The sequence below is a fragment of the Sciurus vulgaris genome (assembly GCF_902686455.1).
Source record: "Sciurus vulgaris genome assembly, chromosome: 9".
Classification (NCBI taxonomy): domain Eukaryota; kingdom Metazoa; phylum Chordata; class Mammalia; order Rodentia; family Sciuridae; genus Sciurus; species Sciurus vulgaris.
In genome coordinates, this window is record NC_136469.1 from 135,457,869 (window position 1) to 135,477,030 (window position 19,162).

At 44.9% G+C, this 19,162-nt stretch overlaps 1 protein-coding gene and 1 pseudogene across 4 annotated transcripts in view; one reads left to right on the forward strand and one right to left on the reverse strand.

Annotated features, from left to right (window-relative positions):
• Positions 1–19,162, reverse strand: part of C1QTNF7 (C1q and TNF related 7) — a 119,622-nt gene that overhangs the window by 52,686 nt on the left and 47,774 nt on the right. The gene's annotated exons all lie outside the window — the stretch shown is intronic.
• On the forward strand, positions 4,669–6,682 carry LOC306669312 (ELAV-like protein 1; annotated as a pseudogene). The gene has a single exon. The product of its transcript is annotated as an ELAV-like protein 1 (transcript).

The following is a 19,162-nucleotide window of genomic DNA, read 5'->3' on the forward strand; positions in this document are numbered from 1 at the left end:
GTGGTGGGGCCAGAGGGGCGCTGGCCTCGGGGTGGGAGGTCAGGTTCACACACTGGCTGCCACTCCCTCGTGTCTTACTGTGGGGCTGAGACGAAGGTCATGTCAGCTCACAGAGGGGCTGTGGAGGACGGTGAATGTGCAAAATGCCTCCTACATATGTCCCCAGCCTGTGGACCGTGGCTCCAGGGAGTGTGGAGTCTCAGTCTCCTGGCAGGACTTGGAGTCCCATTTCTCCAGTCTGGAGGGGTGGAGGGATTTAGGGAGTCTCACGTTTAAATTCAGCTTTGGTATCTAGGGCACATTCCTAAAAATTTCAGTTCCTTTTGCCCTCATTAAAATATTCTTCAAAAAATCCATTCAAATTAGTATCTGTCAACCCAAGACTAATGGACTATTCTAGAACACTTTGCTTCTTTCCATTCCTCCATCCCTACTCCCATTCCTGACTCTATTTCTGAGAATTGCATTGCAATGTTGTGGAAAGAACACAGGTTAAAATCAGTCAACCCTGTTTCAAGTCTCAGGTTGTCTACTTTACTCCCTATGCATCAAAATTTTAATCAGGAAATGAAGATGGGGATACCTACCCCTTCAGGTTAATTAGAAGGCCAATAGCAATGGTTGATATTTATGAAATGTTTAGAATATACCCAGAGCTTTGTCTGCCCCCATGCTGAATTCTCACCACAAGGTGGGTACTGTTAACATCCCCCTTTACAGATGAGGAAACTGAGGAAACCAGAGGTTAAATTACTTGCCCAAAGTCACACAGCTAGGAAGGAACAAAGCTATAACTCTCAGTACTATTGTTTTAATTCATCCTTGCAAATGGGACTCTGAATACAAAGCCTTGCCTGGGTGGGCTACGTTAATAAAACAGAACAAAGCCCTCTCTACCTGTGGTGTTAACTACCCAAACAGGGCACTTCTTCCTGCTTGTTCTCTTCCTCCTTGATTCTGTCTTTTCAGCCCAAACTGAAATCCTTCCTCATCCGGGAAGTTGTCAACACACTTTATTTTATATAATCTTTTTATTTATGGGCAGATTTGCACGTGTTAACTTATTTGATTTTTAGTAATCCTTGTAGCTGTGATACATACTAAGTGTAGTTGTTACTCTCTCTTTAGAGATGGGTAACAGCCACTCACTTAGGAAAAGAGGTTTATTGGGACGCTCAGCTCTATCCTGACGTGCATGGGTGTCTAGGCTTTGAGTTGTAATGTCTGGGTGGAGGATACTGACTTTCACCATTTACCTAATACCTGATCTGTTCCCTCTTTTGGAAAAGCCTCTGGATTTGCCTTTGGGGACCTTTCCTTCTGCTTCCATAAGAACATGTGATTCAGGTGGGGTTCCATGGTCCAGCCTCTCCATACTATCCACCACTCTGCTCACAAGGGTCCATGGGTGGGAGGCAAGTGTCAGAGAGAGACCACTGAGATACAGCCTGGGATTCTACTCCACCTGGGACCCAGCAGTCTTCCTGCCTGGGGTTGCTGGTGATGCTCTTCCTCATTGCCAGGAGAGGCCTCACCACAGTGAAGAACATCAGGAAAAGTGGAACTGAGAGATGAGGAAGGACAGTGCAGACCTTAGAGCACGTGGATGCAACAGAAATTGGAGTGGGGATCTCCCCGACTTTATTGTATGTATTCAGGCCCTACCACACCCCTCTTTCTCTTGCTTTGAAGTATTTGAGTTGAATGATCTGTCACTTTCAGTTGAGAGAATGCTGACTGATGGAGTCCTCAAACAGGATGCCCCTGGGGTAAGGGGGTTGGCAGGAGCTGTGGACAGTTTTTTCCCCATTTTCATGACAGTTCTGGGCATTGATTTGATACCCCAAATGCTCATCAATGTGTTAAATGTGGCTTTGATGGAAGATTGGATAGCTATTGGGAATTTGATCTGTTACTTAAAAATCCTTGCACACTAGACAAATAATTTCTTTCTTGAGATGTCCAGGGAAATTTGGAATAACTTTTCTTTGGGGTTCTTCCCAACTTGCCTTATTTCCCACTGAGAACAACTATAATTCACATGGATTTGCAATGGAGAAAGTCATATTTTATTTTTAGTACTGTTTGTTCAAATTCTTTGCTAAGAATTCTTACCACTTAAGCATGAAGATCTAATCTTTCTGAACTTGAAGGTGGACATACATCCCCCTACAATGCAAACTCCCTACTGGGAGAGAGAAAGAGGGAGAGAGAGGGAGGGAGAGATGGAGGAGGGAGCAAGTGCTCCTGGGTCTCCTCCTCTTTTCATAAAGTCGCGAACCCTATCATGGGAGCCCCACCTTCATGGCAAATCTAAACCTAAATCGAAACCTAAACACTTTCCAAAGGTCCCTCCTCCAGATACCACCATATTGGAGGTTAGGGGAGCACAAGAATTCAACCCCCCAACACTGGGCTTCTTGTCCACTCTGCCACTGACAGCGGGTGCAGTTGCAGGTTTGAGGAACCGACAGGACCAGCTCAGGGGTAGCTGTCCTTGGGCTGAGGTGGGGAGGGTGACGGTGACTGAGCAGACAGGTTTCTAGCCCAGTCATCCTGCCCTCTCCCCACATCGTCCCTCAAGAGCAGCTTCCCATCAGTGCATGCTTAGTATTAGACTCCAGGCGTTCAGATTTCATCAGTTTTTTTTTTTTTTTCTTTTTTTTTAAACTAATGCTCTTTGACTTTTCCAGAATCCAATCTGGGATATCACGATGCACTCAGTGTCTTATTTTGTCTGATTAAGATTTTTAGTCAAGCCAGTGTCTCCAGAACAACGGCCGAAGGAACTGTTGGACACGCACCAGATTAGCTCATCATAGGTGTCTTCCTCCCAGAGGGGCTCGAGGCTGGCATGATAAAAGAGGATCCGCCACCACCCAGGTGAAGCTGCAAAGTCTTTGGGGTCAAGCAGAGTGGGTCTCAGCCCTCTAGAGGACACCAGACAAGTCCCTGAGCCCCTGGACTTCAGGATTCTTATCTCTAAAATGGGAGAACCAAATCTAACTTTGCAAGTTTTGAGGAAAGAATGAGTTTGGCACAGAGTACAATTCTAAGTGGCATTCTGGCTGTGGTGGCTGTTTCCCAGGTCCATCTGGTGCTCTAGTCCCTCAAGTTACAGGTCTTGTCCTGGCTGCACGATGGGTGATACGCTGGGCATTCTTGTCCCATGTCCAGCTGGCGTTCTGAAACCTTGCCTGTGTCTGGAGGAACGTTTGGTTGCCGCTGCTCTGCTCTCTGAGGATGGACTTCTGATATCTAGTGTTTTGATCATTCTATTGAGGTGGGATTTAAAACACGTACCCTAATTCAGTTCTTCCAATCTGGAAAAAGTTTACTCAATTAAAGCATATTTATCATAGACAATTAGAGTATACAGATAACAAAAGCAAGAAAATACAAATCAGCTGTAATTAGACCACCCAGAAATAACCTTGTTATCATTTTGGGATTTGCAACTGGAAAATCATTTTCTCTCTCTCCCTTCCTTTTTAAAAAAATCACACTGTTCTGTGCTTTGCTTTTTGCATATCCTATTGTCCCTTACTATAGCTGATCAATTTCCATGTAATAGGATGCAATTTTGCGACATAATTGTTAAATTATATTATGTGATATATTGGAATTGCTTTCACTAATTTCCTATTGTTGGATGGTATGGTTGTTTTCAGTTTTTGTTTTTGCCAATAATATTGCAGTAAGCATCCCTCTAGTAACATCTTTGTGCACCACTTTCCAATTAAGATGTTGGAAAGCCGTCGTAATCAGTCCCACCCTCTTTCCCTACTTCCTTTACAGAACCCCTTACGCTGTTGGTTCATGCAGCGTCTTCCCAGGTGGACTGTATGCTCCTTTGAGGACAGTGAACACGTGGATTCCCATCTTCAATTCTTCCTCTCTAACACTTAGCATGGTGGAGGGACCTTTGTGTGTTTCTACTCTCAGTCTGTTATCTTAACTTTGTGTCATCATGGTTGGCTCTGCCTGGACATTTGCTGTCTATGTTCTGGGCTCTGGTCCACACCCTCGCTCATTCAACAGAGACCTACTGGATACTTGCTATGTGCAAAAGATGGATCTGTGTGCTGGGAAAACAGCAGAAAATAAGAGAAAAAAAGTCCTGCCCTCAGGGAATGGCATTATGCAGTTGCAGACAGCTATCTGACAAGTGAGCAAACGCAGTGGTCATTTCAGAGGGCAGAAGTGCTGCAAAGACTAGAAAGTCATCCGCAGGAGAGGGGATCATGGGGAGACGCTGAGAAGGAGATCAGAGGTTTCTCTGAGGATGCGTCTAACGATGCCAGCTGTGACCACAGGATGTGGAGGAATGAGAGGTCCCTGCAGATGTGGTGCACAGCAGGAGCTGTGAAGGAGAGTGAGCTGGCAGAGGGTGAGGCCTTGAAGACTGGAGGGGCTGGGCAGGGATCAGGCCATGCAGGGTCCCTGGGGAGGAATTTAAATTTTTTTTGAAAGTCAATGGAAACTTCTTGAAGGAATAAGGAGAGGGACACGGCCTGGTTTTTGTTTTTAAGAGATCCCTCTGGACTGTCGCTGTTGCTGTTACTGCTACCACTACAGAGGCTGAACGGAGCCCGCCCTTAGTGCCGCGCCGCTGCCCGCCCGCCCTGGAGTAGCCCCGGGCCCGCCCGCCTGCCCATGTCCAGATTTTTAAGAAATACAATGTCTAATGGTTATGAAGACCACATGGCCAAAGACTGCAGGGACCACATCGGGAGAACAAATCTGATCGTCAAATACCTCCCTCAGAACATGACCCAGGATGAGTTGCGAAGTCTATTCAGCAACATTGGTGAAGTTGAGTCTGCAAAACTGATTCAGGATAAAGTAGCAGGGCACAACTTGGGCTCTGGCTTTGTGAACTACCTGACCGCCAAGGATGCAGAAAGAGCAACCAGCATGCTGAATGGCCTGAGGCTCCAGTCGAAAACCATGGAGGTGTCCTATGCTCGCCCGAGCTCAGAGGTCATCAAAGATGCCAACTTGTACATCAGTGGGCTCCCAAGGACCGTGACCCAGAAGGACATGGAGGACATGTTCTCTCAGTTCGGGTGAATCACCAACTCCCGGGTCCTTGTGGATCAGACCACGGGTTTGTCCAGAGGGGTTGAGTTTATCCGGTTTGACAAACGGTTGGAAGCAGAAGAGGCAATTACTAGTTTCAATGGTCATAAACCCTCAGGTTCCTCCGAGCTCATCACAGTGAAGTTTGCAGCCACTCCCAACCAGAACAAAAATGTGGGGCTCCTTTCGCAGGTCCACTTGCCTGCGAGGTGGTTCGGGGGCCCTGTGCATCACCAGGCACAGAGGTTCAGGTCTCCCCTACGAGTGTAGATCACATGAGTTGGCTTTCTGGTGTCAATGTCCCAGGAAAGGCTTCTTCGGGCTGGTGCATCTTCATCTACAACCTTGGGCAGACTCTGATGAGGGCATCCTCTGGCAGGTGTTTGGCTCCTTGGGCGCAGTCACCAATTGAAAGTGATTCGTGGTTTCAACACCAACAAGTGCAAAGGGTTTGGTTTTTGTGACCATGACAAACTATGAAGAAGCTGCAATGGCCATAGCAAGTCTGAACGGCTACCGCCTGGGGGACAAAATCTTACAGGTTTCCTTCAAAACCAACAAGTCCCACAAATAACTGGCTCATGCTTTTTTTTGGTACAGAATAGATAATTAAGAGTGAAGAAGTTGAAACTGTTTTGTTAGTGTACAACTCATTTTGCGCCAATTTTCACCAAGTGTTTGTCTTAGTCTAAATGAGAAGTGAAAAGGTTTTCTTACTCTGGGTTGCAACCGACATGTTCAAATGTTTGAAATCCCACACTGTTAGACCAATTTTAAGTTTCTTAAATTATTTTCTTTAAAGTATATATTAAACAGAAATCTAAGCAGACTGCGTTGACTAACCAGTCCCTCTGGAGGGTAGTGAAACTGAAGCATGCTTTACTTCTAAGACTCTCTAACACTCCTTTCATTTGTTGTCTCCACAAACTGGTTTAAAAAACATGATCTTTTAGTTTTAGTTTTTAATCTAAAGATGTTAGACAGATGCCGAGTGTGCGTTTTCTCAACTGCTTCAACATTTTAAGCAATGTATGCTTTGGTTGACAGGAAATTGCTTTCCCAGGCAGGTCCCTCTGCCACCTCCTGCTCACTCAGTTTGGGCTCTGCCAAGTGGTCCTGGGAGTGGCAGCGGGCCAGTCCGATGTGGGCCACCACCAGGGAGGGGAGGGTCCCACACATCAGGCCAGGCTGGGCCCTCCAGAGAAGGACACAAAGGTGTTTCATAAGCCCGGGCACCAATGGGAATGGACCAAAGAGTTTCAGGGAAACTCTAGTATATTCCAGAGTCAGACTTGAGCTCCAGGGGCGCCTGAAAACGTGTGGTTGCTCTGACATCCCGAATTTCTGTCCACATATTACATGCACAGTGCCCCACACATCAGATACTGTTGTTCACAATGATTTCTCCAGTTTCCAAGAGCATTTAACACAGCTTGAATACATAAGATAGCTCTATTTTTTAACAACACATGAACATTTGAGCATTGTATTTCTCGCATCCCTCCTTGTGAGTGCTAGACTTTTTTCTGTCTTAGCCAAATTTTGTTTTGGAATTTTGCTTTCATATGGACACTCAGCAGAAAAGTACTTACTTCTTGCCAGTTATTTTTGATTTGTAGTTTTTAAAGATTAACCCTCAAAATTCTCTTCATAACTGCCTTGACATTTTGGGTTGTTCTGTTAATTTTCTTTTGCTTTTTTGTGTTTTTTGTTTGTTTTCACTTTTGCATTTAAGACCATTAAATTTGATTTTGTTTTGCTTGGAAAAAATAAAAGAGATCCCTCTGCTCAAGTTTCATCTTGAACTAACTAATCAACCTACAGGATGAGCCCTGGGCAGGGAGGGGGACAGCTCTTCAGCAGGTGCTGGTGAGAGGAAGCAACTGGGCTTCTGAATATGAGTTTCCTGATATTCCCAACAGCACCTACTGTTATTAAATTGATATACCTTTGCTACCAGAAGCTTGATGTGCTGGGTGGCAACCTATGCCCATCTGCATTCTCATTTCCCAGCATCCTTTGGAAGATGGGCTTTGGAGACCTTGGACACAAGTCTGCCTACAAGGTCTGATCAGACATCTTGGGGGCATTCTTCTTAAAGGCTTTGCCTCTGTTGAAAAGACACACACACAACTGGCACTGCCCTCTCTCCTCTGCCTGCCTCCAGTGCAGATGTGACATCTGAATTGAGAGCCATCTTGCTATCATTTGATGACGGGCATGAAAGGTAGATCAGGATAGACAGCGGGAAGAGGGAAGCAGCCTGGGTTCCTAATGGCTTTAAGAAGGATCAAAGTCAATGCTGGTGATCACCCGACATCTTGTAAAATAAAAACCTGCCTGGTTTTAGCCACAGTGACTCAGGTACGCTGCTGCTTACAGTCAGGTGTTCCTAAATGATACATTAATCAGTGAGGAAAAGTGGGAACTGACTCAATTAGAGATTCCATGGGAGATTCCACAAATCACTGGAGTTCTGACCATCACAATGTGTATTAAAATTGAAACAGTTATTGAATCCAATGTATGAAGACTGTGTGCCATGGAATTAGGGCTCCTGATCTCAGAGGCTACAGGGAAGTGCCATGAAATGTCACATAAAGACAGTGTTTTCCATAGTGCTGTGCAGAGAGGTGAGCCATGCTGAAGGTTTTAGTGCCAAGGTGAATTGGGTTTCCTTCCCGCTCAGGCTGTTTGGGTCCCTTGATCTTGTTCCCATTAAGAATGAAATGACACTCCTGTCAGCCCTGCTCTGTCCATGCCACTTTAAAGTCCCAAGTACACACACAAAATCAAAGGACATAAAATTTAGTGATCCTGGACATGGACTTATGCAAATACATTTGGGCTTGGCTCGTCCCCTCTTCTGTGATGAGATTATTGAGATGGGTCTCCCTGACATAATCTCTCTGAAGTAATTTGTACACTTCAGAGAGGTGTTTATAATGCTAGCATAATAAACACCTACTATATTCTAGAGACTTCAAGAAGCACTTTAATCTCTAATCCTCACCTAGTCTTCATTATGATTTTTAGACTAGAGATTATTTCCTGGTGAAAATCAAGACTCAGAAAAGTCCAGTGATTTCCCCAAAGTCATACAATTAAGTAAGAAGAGGTGGTACTCTGACACACCTGGTTCCCAAACTCCCTGTGCTCTCTGGCATCCTTGGGCCCCGTGCGTTGAGTGAAACCTTCAATTAGCCAGCAGCTCACTGCTTTATACACGGACTGCACGGGACGAGCAGCTGACGGTTTTGGTTTAAAAGCTCTTCAGAAAGCACTTGCAGTGTGTCAGAGAGCAGCCTTCCAAAAGAAAGGTCCACCAAAAACCTGTGACTGTGATCTTATTTGGAAATAGGATTTGTACAGATGTCATTTAGGGATGTTGAGAAGAGATTGCCCTCGATTAAGACACACCCCAAAGCCAACTGTCTTTAGAAGAGCAGAAAAGGGGAAAAGACACAGAATAAAAGGGCACCGTGAAGATTCGTTGGAGGCTGGTATGAGGCACCTACGACCTAAGGACCGCTAGGGATCGCTGATAGCCCTGGACGCTGTGAGAGAGGCTGAGAAAGACTCTGCTTCAGAGCTTCAGGAGAAACCAGCACTGCCCGAACCTTGATTGTGAACCTCTGGCCTCCATAACCGTGAGAAAGAATGAATTTCAGTGGTGGTAATGTGTAATGGCAGCCCAGGACACTAATGCCACGCCTGTGTAAGAGGGCGAGAGAGGAGGAGACCAACAACAGAGGTCTGAGAACCCTGAGAATCAGAGCTGAGCATGCTGCTCACTGGCCACAAGCACCCCTACCCCACCCAGATAGATGAGCAGGCTCCTGGTCTTCCACAGGGACTGGGGGAGCACACGATTCAGGGACAGGTTGATTTCCAGAGGCCCGTATTGCTGATATTATCTGTAGGAGAGTGATTACTTCAGTGAGATTGTGCTGATCACATTTGTGGAAATGTAGTTGCTTATTAAAATATTAGAGTTTCAGGAAAGAGCAAAGAAAAAACCAAGCAGAATAAGCATCCGCCTCACAGAAACCATTTTGTCAATATTTGATGAGCATCAGACTGGATTTTCTCTAGATATAGTTTAACCAGAGACCTTGGTGAATTTAATTTTGCAAAAATAGATTTATCCTATGCACCCTGCTTTTTTAAAAATTGGTAAACATAAGACTACTGGAATGTGCCAGGAGAAAATTAAACTTGAATCAAAGTGAAGGAATGACTGAACTTCAGACAACTGCTTGTCCATAACAAGACATATTAATTCCAGAAAAGTACTTCTCAGGTTAGGAGGCAATTATAAAAAAAATTAGGAGTTTTGAAAATAGAATTTTGCTTTTTAAAAACAGTATATTTTAGCTTTAGTCAATCTTATTTACTTTCTTCCAGGAAAGAGGAGGGTTTTGTAGCCTTCCTTTTTCTTATTCCTGGCCTCCCAATTTTTGTTCATAACATTATTTTTGACATGTCAGGAACTATAACATTTCTATTTTGTTCTGTCAACTAATTCCCGTTATTGTTTAGTTTTGATTCTATGTTTAGATGGATCAGATACTTGCTCTCCTCCTTTTATGGTGGCGTCTCTGTTGCTGAATGTTTAATTTTGATGCATGTCTTGTTATGCTGGATTTCATCATCAAACGTTTTCAAGAAGGGCTTTGTTAGTACAGTCCTTGAGTTCTTGCGTACTTAAGAACGATGGCCTGTTTCTTTTATGGTTGCAGTGCAAGTTGGCTGACAGGAAGACTCCTGGGTCATCCTTTTCTGTTTTGGGCCTTGGTGGATGAGGCTCTGTTGTTCGTGAGTGTTGGATGTCACAGCAGAGATGGAGGGAAACTGCCATCCCTCTTTGTGACTCACGTTCTCTGACCCACTTGTGAGCATCCGTATCTTCAGAGCACATATCTTGATATCACCGATTTCCCTCGCCTTTCCTGGGAGACGGTGGGTTCTTCAAATAAAGATGCCTGTTCTCTTTACTTCAAGAAATGTTTTTGAATTTAAGAATTTTTTTCCTGTTTTTTTGTTTGTTTCTATTTAGAACACCAATTTGAGCATGTTAGCCTCCCCTTTTCCTCCATTTTTACTGTCTTGTCTGTACTCATTTAAATCTCGCTGTTTCTGTTTCTTTGCATGTGATTTCTTAAGTTTGTCTGGGCTTTTCGTGGTATTTATTGATTTTCTGTTGCTAAGTTGATGTCTGTCTTGATAATTGTTTTACATTTGTTTTCCGCCGATTTCCTGAGCTCTTCCGGTATACTTTTCAATGGGTCTTCATTTTATTTCTCTTTTGATAACATCTATTTCTTTGATAAACTTTCTTTTCCCTGACATATTATGCTTTAGCTCATTTAAGACTGATGAGAACTAATCTCTGTGCTCTCCAGGGGTAGATCACCTATGATGCATATAATTTTTTTTCCTGTCTTCCGTGTTTGCTTTTCTTCCTGTTCCCATTACCTGCTTTTTGCTTTTGTCCCTTGTCTGGTTTTCATTTTTATGTCAGTGGGACATGAATAGGTACCTCCAGCTGTTTTACCAACAACAGCATAAAGGAGACTTGGAGGCCACAGTTAACCAGGATCATGTTAGATCTGTGGTTCCTTCTACTCAGCCTGTCTTGGTGAAATGTCTCCCCTAGGTTTTGGCATTCAGGAGATCAACATGGTTCAGAAGGAAGCCCTCAAAAATGCAGATTTGTTGTGACTCAAGGATTGGACCCCTCCACACCCTCTCTATCCCTTTCTATCCCACGCAGTCTTTCCCAACCAGAGCCAATTCCTAAACAACACAAATGGCATCTTTTCCTGGTTCCTTCTCATTTAGTGGCCTCTCCCTTCTTCTTGGCTAGTCTGCGATGTGAAAATAGATTTTTATGGGAATAGTCTGTCTTCTTCCATGTGTGGTATGCAGCACTGGATATATGCTTACCAGTATTTCTGGTTCTGCCCACTTGTGAGACCTATAGCCGGGTCACCCTTCCTCGTTCTCCAAAGTTAGGCCAGCTGGACCTGACAAATGGCTTGGGCAGCAAAATCTGAATCACCTACGTGCTCTCTTCCCCTTCCATGGTAAGCTCTGAAGCCTCACGCTATGATGGTGTTGTTGGAAAAGGGTCAGATTGGCAGGTCCCTGTGTGCCCACAGTAAACACAAGTCCCAGTTGGTTCACCCTGAACACGTAGCATCATCAGTTCACACACTTTTGCTGTTTGAAGCCGCTGAGATTTAGAATTTGTTGGTTGCTGCTGCAAAACCTATTTTGTTTTGCTGCAAAACAAAAGCCAGTAATTTGTGCAGCAAACCCAAGGAAGACTGGGAATGGAGGTGGTCACGTGGGTGGCTGGAATGTATGGATCAGAGCCGACCATCCATCACTCACCCCGACCAGCTGCAATAGTGTCCTTGGGTGCTGGGAGGAAATGTAGAATCTCCAAAGTCTGGGTCTCTCATTGCAGAGGGTTTCGGATTGCTTGTGTTCACCGAGAACAAACCAATGGAACCTAACCTTTTTCTGTTTCTCTCTGCTTCCTTTCGTGTAAATATATCTTCTTGTGCACTGAAGTGAATGCTGTTGACAGGATTATTTATACCCTTGAACAAACTTGGCTGATTTATGATGGATTAGGGGGATCATCTCTATCCCTCAAAGAGCCATGGGAGTTGCTGCCCTGGGGTCTTGTTGCAATTTATAGTCTATAAATGTTTTTTTCCTTTTCCTTTCTTCAGTCGAGTATTTCTTTTTTTTCTCTTTACAATTAGAAAAAAAATGTGTATACAATCCAAGAAATTTTTGAAGAATAGAACTTCACATCTCTGGGTTACTGTTGGGCCGAGTGACAATGGTAGATATCTTAGCTCCAGTTTCATTTTTCTAAAGTTCAGTCACATACTAGAAACAGTGTCATCTCATCTCCAGAACCATAGAAGGCAGACTTCAATCCTCATCCTGCCATTCATTAAGGGCATGGCCCTGGAAAATATCACATAATCTTTCTCACTCATAAAAATACAAGAATAACTTTTTTAATCCCACAGGAATATTGGAAAGAGCAGATGAACTATAATGTGGGAAAGGCTCTGGGAACAGTGCCTAGTGCCAAGTGAGCATTCAGAACATACAACTTGAAAGCACCTTGCAAATTTCTCAAGTGTCATCTCAGTTCCTTTGTCCATGCACTTAGTATCAATTTACCAGGCACTCGACTGGACAGTTGGATTTAAAGTTACACAAGACATAGGTGATAGTTGGGTTAAACTAACCGTTAAAGTGAGATTTGCTTCTGAGACTGTACCATCCTGAGATTACGACAGCGGACATTTGGGGCTTACTGTGAGCTCAAGTGCTGGGGTGAGTCTTCACAGGGATCATTTCTCATGCACACTATTAGCCTCTGCAGACATTACTAGTATTATCCCCACTCCAGACAGAGGGAAATCAAGGCTCAGATATGTGAAGGAGCTGCCCGGCCATGGAGCAGTTGGAGAGACCCTGCAGATGGTACTATTCTGAGTGCATGGGCTTAGCTCTGACTGTGACAGCTCCAGACATACAGCTGCCACGTCAGGATGGAGAGCCAAGAAAGGACCAAGAGAAAACTCAGCCTGAGATGAGGGTGGAGGAAGCCCACTCAGGCAGAGGCGTCCTAAACCTGTTCCCCGCTGGTCACAGAGGAGAGATGCTGGGTAACTACCAACAGTTCACAGAGGAAACACAGAGTGTGAAAGTTTGCATTGGAGGACGAGACTTGAATAGGAAGTAGGCAGGAATCTGATTCAGGTGCTTAGATGGTCAAATATAGGAGCTTGGACATTGAAAGGCAATGATAGACGGTAAGCATCAGTCTAATATGATTAGCTTTGCCTTTTGTGTTTGATAAATGGACTCTAGCTGGGTTCATGAGAACCTGCGGCAACACCAGCTACTTTTAGAATTCCCAGTTGATCATGGAAGAATAAAATTTCAATGTCTCTATGACCTGTCAGATCTTTTTCACCTGGGGCCATATCTCACTCATGATTGCATTGAACACACCAAATACAGCATGTGACCCATGACAAGCATGAGTAAATTGTTGGATGAGTAAATGAAGAAATGAATAAATGAATGAAGACCCAGATTAGTGATAGGACTTAAAGTGAGAAAAAAGCAGAAAAGATCAGAATTGTGGGTTTGCTCATCTGTTGGCTAGTTGAGGATGGACTCTGGAGGGAGAGGAGTGAGGGTTCTGGGACTCTGTCCCCCTGCAGATGGTACCACTCTTGCAACTTCAAAAGTAGTCTGGATATCTGGGGATTCGTGGAAGTAGAAGTAGGCAGTCACCAGCAACCATGGAGAGAAGCTTATGTGATTTGTTCATAGAACTCTCTGGCTGTGGGTGGGGCTTTGGTAGCTGAGCTATGAGGTATCCTTGATTAATTGAAGAGAGTGAAGCTGATTCCATAGATGTTGCTTGCGTTTTCATTTCTTAGAAGACATGTTGTCAAGCAAAGCCTTGAGGACTCCTGGGAGCGTCCACAGCCTAGCGGGATTGAGATTCTCTAGCTCTTCAGACATTAGGTCCTTGAAGAGGAGCGCCATGACTTACTGTCTTCAAGACCACAGGGGCCCAGGGCACCTGTGTGAAATAACTACCTGCTGTGCCTCTACAGATATCCCTGGGTACTGGAGGCACATGCTGCTTCAGGTTGGATAGTCACGAAAGATCTGGCAGAGGTTTGCTCATGCTCAACCCTGAATTTGAGTAAGAGGTTCCCACTCAGAGGAACCCTGACCCTTTGTTGAGATGGTTGCAGAACAGGTGGATAATTCACTGTGGAAGAACAGTCTGCTCTTGGTATATTGGGATCTTGGTATATTTGGAACTGTCGTTGCCCTCCTCTGTGGTCTTAGACCCAACTCTGAATCTACTTGGAACTGCAGAGAGAAGTCCCTGTCCACACTGACTGCTTGAGTGTGAGTTTGAGTTTCCTTGAGCATGCCTGGGACTTTCCCTTTCTTCCCTGTCTGGAGCTTTCTTGGGAACTACAGGAGCCTGTCCAGCCAGAGTCTGGGCTGCCAGGAAGTGCTGGTGATGAGCGGTCTCAGGGGCCATTCCAACCAATCACCTAGCCTGCAGCTGCTTCTCGAGCACTCGCTTGCATCATTTCTCAGAAATGAAAGCCCCTACCCCGGAGGGGACAACTCTGAGGTGTGCTCTGCACAGGTCCTTAGAGTTCCCAGAAGGACAGAGCCCCTGTGGCTCACAGTGTTAATCCACTTGATGACACAACACTTTTTGGCCTCATTATACTTTCTCTGTCTCACTTTCCTACTCCCTACTTTAGACATATAAATAATCTTCTCCAAAGTCTTTGTCTTAGGTCTTGATTTAGGGAAAAATAAAATATGATATTCTGATTGGTGCTCAATAAATACCAGCTGAATATATAAATCTGATCAACTTCCCAGATCAGGGTTAACCCCAGGAGCTGGAGGAGATAGTGATCAATTGCACTACTTCACTTGACCTCCAGATGGGGCGTCTCCTGCCCTGCCGTGTGCTTTTCATGGTGCTCTGACTCAGTGGCTGTCAAACTCCTACCCCTGCCACTGGGAGGTGCTGCTCCTCACCCATCCACAGTCAAGGTCTCTCTCTCCAACTCCATTATCTTCATCTCCACCTCCATCTCCATCTCCATCTCCATTTCCATCTTGTAGCCAATCCTAAGTCTGGCTCAGGACCACCTTGGTGAGAATCTGGATATGGGGGCCCAGGATGTGGTACAAGTGGCTTAGTAGTCACACTTGAGTGCACTCAGGCTATTGCCCGTATCCATTCCTGCTTGGAATGAACCTGCCTGGAGGTCCCTGTGAAGGTCTCAGCTGCACTAACTTATTTGGAGACTCCACTTGGAATTGTCATGTGGCTATACCCTGACCAGGAGCCACCACTGCTTACAGCCCTCTTCATATCTTCCATATCAGAACCGATTTCTTTAGAAATCACCATCTACCTAGGTTCAGGTGCAAATTTCTGAGGAATGAGACTTTAAAGTAAAATGTTGTATTTGGAGATTGAAATGGACTAATGTTTAAATTCCATTTCCCCCAAATTTGGGCTGGATGACCTTGAGCAAGATACTTATTCCCCTTCCAGGCCTCATTTTTCTCATCTGTAAAATGATAGTATAACATGTCGCTCAAAGTGGTGTCCCAGATAATATATGTAGGGTTCCCTGTATTTATTCAGTAATGGTAGGTTTTCTACTTTTTCAGTATCATTTGGATTATTGGACCTGCTTTCAGTCCCGGACTGCCCCCCTCTATTTTATCCACACTCCCCAGACACCATCCCACTGAGCCTCCTGGCAGAGAATGTCTGAGATAAGATCCAGGATGCTGGGCCTCTTTTAATTAAATTGTTGTAAACATGTTTTCTTAGAGTCTAAATTTGTCTATTTGGTATTCATTTATTGTGGGGCCACTTGGAATAATTATATTTTCTTATTTTCTATATTTTCAATGCTCTGAAGTCTGACTAGAGACAGAATAACCTACTCAGGGTTATCCAATTTTTAGAGATGATAAAGGACTTGCCCGGGGGCACTTCTGTCCTGTGCAAACCAACCAATGAGAGCCATGTGCTAGCCATCTCCTTCACTGAACTCCAAATACCAAGCCAATATTCCCCTGCTCTAAATGGCCCAAGGACCAGGTAAGAGCCAACTCAGTGCAGTCCCTCTGCCTCAAAGCCTGAAGAACTATTCCAGCTGGGTAATCCTAAACTGCTTACTCTGTGGCAGTTCCACTTTCCTGTGAGGAACACAGTAATCGCTCGGTCCCAGGCTTTGTCCTCACTCCATATTCCCCACCCCAGCCAAACCGTGCCTCCCCATGTGGCCCTGGGGCATGATGCTCCTCCTCCTGGAAAATACAAATAATAAAAATCCTCTTTTCACAACATCAGCCTGTGTTGTTACTTAGTCACCTCCACAAATTAAAATCCCTAGGAATATTTTGAGACAGTCCTCAACACGTGAGGTGTTCATTTATTAGTAATTAGAATTTGGCTGGGTGCAGAGTTCTTACCTCAGGCACTTAGAGAAGATGGCTTAGATAGGAAAGTTCCAGAGCCATGCCTGAGGGCTCAGGACCCCTCTTAGCATTTCTTCTGCAATCCCAAAAGGGGAACAGTAGAGAGTTCAGTTTAATTTGGGTCCAACATAGATTTTTTAAAAATTTACAGAAGGAATGTATTTCTCAAAACCTTAAAAATGATATGACATAAAATGGAAAAGTCCTAATGTGCAGGTCTCTCTGAGGTCAGTCCTTCCAAGGTCCCCTCTGCTAATAGTCTTGGGTGTGTGCATTCATTATTCCACATTCTTTTACTCTGCACAAATGTATACACGTATTGAGGTAAATTTCTTTAAAATAAAGAGGGAATCTCAACATACCTATTTTCTTTCTTTTTTTTTAAATATACAGAGAATCATTTATTAATAATTCTCATATTTAGCTTCTTGATGGAATAAAATGCTATTTACATTTTAAAGTACAGTTGACGCAGATATTCCTTTAAGAACAAGACACTTTTCTTTCTTCTTTTTAGCTATCTTTTCCCCATGTTTTGTTCTTGGGACATTACAGTCTACATAATGGTGGGATTTATCATTGTTATGCGTTGTCTACATGCTCACAGCGTAACACTCCCAGCACCCAGGCTGCCCCCCGCCCCCATCTCCCACCCCTGATCTCCCTTTGCTTTTCATATGAACCCTCCCACCTTTTCTTTCCTGTTTTCTCCCTAGTTTCTGTATATGAAAGAAAGTTGACCTCCTGAGTTTGGCTTGTTTCACTTAACACAATGGCCTCTAGTTCCATCCATCTTCCTGCAATGGCATAATTTCCTTTTGCTTTACAGGTGAATAAAACTCCACTGTGTATATTTACCACCTTTTCTTTATCCTTTCATCTGTTGAACCACCTAAGCTGGTTCCATAGTTTGGCTGCTGCTAATTGTGCTGCTATAAACAGACCTATTTTCCAAACATAAATTTTTCTCTCAACACCTTATACAACTTGTCTGTCTCTGGCTGGGGTTCTGAAGGATGAGTGAGCTTGCTTCTTTTGACATTTCCCTACTTCTGTGCAGCTGGGTCTTCCCTAACTCTCTGTCAGTTCAACTACTACTTCAGCAAGGCCCTACATGACGTGCCTTGGGTTCTCCCGCACCCTGGCCAGTACCTCTCTTCCCAGCCACACTGGCTCGCTTTCCTTGAACGCTCCCCCTGCAGGGCCTTTGGTTGGAATGCTGGAGCCTCACAGGCTCATGGTTCGCCTCCCTCAGGACCTTGCCGAGCTGCCAGCATTTCTGAGCCTCTCCCTGCCCTTCTACATGAAAGAGAAGGCTCCCGGCTTGGCCCGGCCCGGCCCATCCGCTGCCCCATTCCGCTTCCCTCTGGTGCAGTCATTGCTGATATAGGGAACGGCATGGTCTGTCTCCTCACTGGGAGTAACACTGCTGCTCTCCCCACAGGCCAGTCTGCAGGACTCTTGCACTGCGTCTCCCACACCAACTGGTCCTCTGTCACGGGCTTTATTGCAATCGTATGGTGACTTGCTCGTGGGAGGCTCCCGGCCTTGGGCTTGAACTTGTTGTCCTGATTACTCTTGCTTCTGTACTTTCTCTCCACCCACATTCCTCTTGGAAACTCCCCACTGCTTCCTTTTACATTGTAGTCATTGGTATTTATTGCTAGGAGATGGAGGAAGCCCACGGGCCTGCAGAGAGGCGAAGCAGACTCATGAGGAATTCCTGGCCCAGAGCTTCCCGAGAGATCTTTACTTCCCTGCAGGAGCCTTGGAGCCTCATGGCATCAATCCATGAGACGCAGGGCTGTACCCTGGGCATCCTGGAGAGGCCGAGCTGGGAACAGAGGGATGTGGATGTGCTAGGGCTGTATGCAGTGTGTGAGGTGGGGTCCATGGCGTGGGCAGGGGCTCCTCTTGCACAGGTGTCTGTGGTGGGGCCAGAGGGGCGCTGGCCTCGGGGTGGGAGGTCAGGTTCACACACTGGCTGCCACTCCCTCGTGTCTTACTGTGGGGCTGAGACAAAGGTCATGTCAGCTCACAGAGGGGCTGTGGAGGACGGTGAATGTGCAAATGCCTCCTACATGTCCCCAGCCGTGGACCGTGGCTCCAGGGAGTGTGGAGTCTCAGTCTCCTGGCAGGATGTGGAGTCCCATTTCTCCAGTCTGGAGGGGTGGAGGGATTTAGGGAGTCTCAACGTTTAAATTCAGTTTGGTATCTAGGGCACATTCCTAAAATTTCAGTTCCTTTTGCCCTCATTAAAATATTCTTCAAAAAATCCATTCAAATTAGTATCTGTCAACCCAAGACTAATGGACTATTCTAGAACACTTTGCTTCTTTCCATTCCTCCATCCCTACTCCCATTCCTGACTCTATTTCTGAGAATTGCATTGCAATGTTGTGGAAAGAACACAGGTTAAAATCAGTCAACCCTGTTTCAAGTCTCAGGTTGTCTACTTTACTCCCTATGCATCAAAATTTTAATCAGGAAATGAAGATGGGGATACCTACCCCTTCAGGTTAATTAGAAGGCCAATAGCAATGGTTGATATTTATGAAATGTTTAGAATATACCCAGAGCTTTGTCTGCCCCCATGCTGAATTCTCACCACAAGGTGGGTACTGTTAACATCCCCCTTTACAGATGAGGAAACTGAGGAAACCAGAGGTTAAATTACTTGCCCAAAGTCACACAGCTAGGAAGGAACAAAGCTATAACTCTCAGTACTATTGTTTTAATTCATCCTTGCAAATGGGACTCTGAATACAAAGCCTTGCCTGGGTGGGCTACGTTAATAAAACAGAACAAAGCCCTCTCTACCTGTGGTGTTAACTACCCAAACAGGGCACTTCTTCCTGCTTGTTCTCTTCCTCCTTGATTCTGTCTTTTCAGCCCAAACTGAAATCCTTCCTCATCCGGGAAGTTGTCAACACACTTTATTTTTATATAATCTTTTTATTTATGGGCAGATTTGCACGTGTTAACT